The sequence below is a fragment of the Lolium perenne genome, chromosome 6 (genome assembly GCF_019359855.2).
Source record: "Lolium perenne isolate Kyuss_39 chromosome 6, Kyuss_2.0, whole genome shotgun sequence".
NCBI classification, from domain to species: domain Eukaryota; kingdom Viridiplantae; phylum Streptophyta; class Magnoliopsida; order Poales; family Poaceae; genus Lolium; species Lolium perenne.
Genome location: NC_067249.2, coordinates 251,795,746 through 251,799,694, shown reverse-complemented (window position 1 = coordinate 251,799,694; position 3,949 = coordinate 251,795,746).

Sequence of the window (3,949 nt, the reverse complement as noted above, 5' to 3'; positions counted from 1 at the left end):
TACCATGTTGATGCTGAACGAGGACCCTGGCTGGCAACCTTCAGGGTAAGTGCATTCTACCATGTTAACGGCGGGGAAGGGTTGGGTGTCGACCTTCATGGCGTACTGATTGAAAATCAGACGCCCTTTCTCTATCGCCGCTTGGATGTGCTGACGCCACACCCTGCAGTCGTTGGTGGCATGGGAGAGCGAGTTATGCCATTTGCAGTATGGCTTTCCGTTCAGCTCTTGTACCGTGGGGAATTTGAGACCTTCAGGAATCGTCAACTGCTTCTCCTTGAGCAGGAGGTCGAAGATTTGCTCGGTTTTGGTCACGTCAAAATCAAACCCCCGGGGCGGGCCTGGTGGCTTTACCCATTTGCAGGACACGGGGGTTCCTCCCCGAGTCCATTCAGCCACTGCTACCTCTTGATCTCCCGCAGAAACTTCGTCTTCCTCTGCATCGACCAGGACTCATCGCACGCTTGAATTTGTCCTGGTACAGTCCGGTGGCGCTGTTCATATGCCGATAGTTTCGAACCATGTGCGCCGGTGAGGGATAGTACGCTTGGGAGGCCATGTCCTTGAGCGGTGTTGCAAGGCCCGCTATCGCCAACTCGATCGCTTCCTTTTCAGTTATACGAACCGAATAACATCGGTTCCTAAGATTCCTGAAGCGCTGGATGTATTCTGTCACAGTTTCTCCACGCTTCTGACGTAATTGTGCTAGATCGGCAATGCCGGACTCGGAAGCCTCTGAATGGTACTGCATATGGAACTGCTCTTCCAACTGCTTCCAAGTCCGGATCGAGTCTGGTGGCAACGAGGTGTACCACCCGAAAGCCGATCCCGTGAGGGACTGTGAGAAGAGCCTCACGCGTAGTTGATCCGACACTGAGGCCGGTCCTAGTTGTGCCAAATATTGGCCTACGTGCTCGATGGAGCTGGAACCATCTGATCCACTGAATTTGGAGAAATCAGGGAGCCGATATTTAGGTGGTAGCGGGATCATCTCGTAGTCGTCGGGGTACGGCTTGGAATAGCCGATTGCCCTCCTTTTCGGCACCATGCCGAACTGATCTCTCGCATGGTACCGATCTGATCCGCCGTCTTGGCTGCAGGAGTTGAACTACGAAGATTCGCCGGGTGGCGTACTTAGCCAGCCATGTTTGCTTTTCCAGCTACGAGCCAACTGCAGGAGTTGAGCTCTGGAGGTTCGTCGGGGTGGCGTACTTAGTTAGCCACGTCTGCTTCTCAAGATCTGTCGCTGACGTCCCTCCTGTTTTCCCAGAAGTCCCTGATGTTGTGGCCTGGTTTGTGAGCGCCCAGTTACCGCAATCTGGCACATACGTGCACGTGTACCCGTGAGGGATCTCCTTAGGCGCCTCCGGCAAGAACTGGTAGTCACTAGGGTCACCACCGATCTTGTAGACGACGAATGCCGGTGAAGCCGGCACTTCTGGTGCTGCCAACGCAAATGGCAGCGGTGGACGGGACTGGAGTGGCAACTCTCCTTGATGCGTCCCGAGAGCTGGTCCTGACGGCGAGTACTGGTGCCTCATGATCTCCTGGATCACGCGAAGAGCGACACGCTCCAGCGTGTTGACCAGGTTCTCAGAGTGGCGGTGTAGCGAGTGAGCCACCAGGTAGTTGATCTCCTGCCGCAGGGACCTGGTGCGTTCTTCCGATGGGGCAGAGAGGTCTATCCCATCTAGTGCACCATTAGGCGAGAACCCCTTCCACCTGATGCCATGTGAACGGGTTCTGTGGAAAGAGCCGATGAGGTCGGCTTCGAGGATGACTTTGATCTCGTCATACTTCTTCTTGAGCTCGTCGGTCAGATCCTCGTACGTGACTGGCGTGCCGTCCGCCATCTTAGATGTAGATGGCGATGTGGTTGATGTAGCAGCTTGTCCCACCGGGCGTGCCAGAATGTGTTGCTGCCAAAACCCACCGGCGGGCAGCGACGGGCAACACCGTAGAGCCGGGAACAACCTAGGGCTGCGGCTGGCCGAGGTCCCTCCGAGCGACGGCCCGCAAAGCCTTCTGGTACACACGTCCGATGCTGATGCAAGGGCGTGCCACCTGACCTATACCCGGTCGGAAGGTGATGGAGATGCCTCGCTTAGTTTCCTGCATGGCATACACGTAAACATTAAATACGAGCCTCGATCGGCTCTCAGGTTATCCTGTGAATCGGCTCAGGGAGCCGATCCACCCATGATTCGTACGAGGTGCACGAATATATGGTGGTCCTGCTTGATCAAGATAAAGCTAATGAGATCTACGACGATTTAGGGTTTTCACCACATAATCGGATCATCCTACTCAGGATTGGGCCTCGCGGCCACGCACGGTGATCATAAGCCGATCCTAGACAAGGCCTAAAAACCAACACGAGGTTGATCCCCGGAACATCCTGTCTAGGACTAGCGAACGACACCCTACGTGCCGCTGGATCCTCCAGCCCTTTGTAAGGCCTAACTATTGCAGATATTAAACTAATCCTTGATGAACAAGGAGCAACCGTAACGGATCAGATCTACTAAATAATGATCAAGCGGGGTGCCGCCCCTACACCTAAGATAGGTGTAAGGGCGGCTAGATATGCAAGGGTTGCACTACGATAGCATGTTACGCGAAGAACTATGCTAACCCTAACACATCTATGATAACTACGTTGCTCGCCATCAAAAAGGCTTCAGTACGAGCAACGCATGAACAACGTGGAGCTTGTGCTGCCTAGATCGCAAGATGCGATCTAGGCAGCATGTTGCTTACCGGTAGAAACCCTCGAGACGAAGGAGTTGGCGATGCGCTGAGATTGATTTGTTGGTTGAACGTTGGTTGTTGTTTATTCCATAAACCCTAGATACATATTTATAGTCCAGGGGACTTTCTAACGTGGGAATAATCCCCACCGTGCACGATACAAACTCTAACTTTTACCATAATTAAAGATACACGGGCAATCTAGCCCAAACTCTTCGTGCAAGGCCGCTTCAGAGATCTTCCATGTGTAATCTTCCAAGCCCATCTCTCTTACGGCCCACTTCCTGATTTGGCCAAAATCTGGTGATAACAATCTCCAACAGTCTCCCACTTGCACTAGAGTCAATAATCTAGATTATATTGTAAGGTACCTAACACCCATGGCACTCTGGTGTTGGTCATGCTTTGCCCTAGGGAGAGCTTTAGTCAACGGATTTGCTACATTCAGATCAGTGTGTACTTTGCAAATCTTTACTTCTCCATCTTCGATGTACTCGCGAATCAAATGATAACGCAGCTTGATATGCTTCAGCCTCTTGTGTGACCTTGGTTCTTGTGCATTGGCGATGGCACCCATGTTGTCACAGTAGATGACTAATGGGTCCAATGCACTAGGAACCACACCGAGCTCTACAATGAACCTCTTCATCCATACCGCTTCTGATGAAGCCTCTGAAGCCGATGTGTACTCCGATTATGTTGAAGACTTCGCCACCGTGCACTGCTTTGAGCTTGCCCAGCTTACTGCAGCACCATTCAATATAAACACGTACCCAGACTGTGACTTAGAGTCATCAGGATCAGTGTTCCAACTTGCATCGGTGTAACTGGTTACCCATGAGCTCTTGGTCACCTCCATAACAAAGAAACATATCCTTGGTTCTTTTCAAGTACTTCAGGATATTCTTGACCGCTGTCCAGTGTTCCATTCCTGGATCACTTTGATATCTGCTAGTCAAACTGACAGCATGTGCTATATCCGGTCTAGTACATAGCATGGCATACATGATAGAGCCCATCGCCGAAGCATAGGGGATCCGACTCATCCTTTCTCTTTCTTCTGCCGTAGCCGGTCCTTGAGTCTTACTCAAGACCTTGCCTGGTAACATAGGTAAAAATCCTTTCTTACTTTCGTCCATTCTAAACTTCTTTAGAATCTTGTCCAGGTATGTACTTTGTGATAGCCCTATTAGGCGTC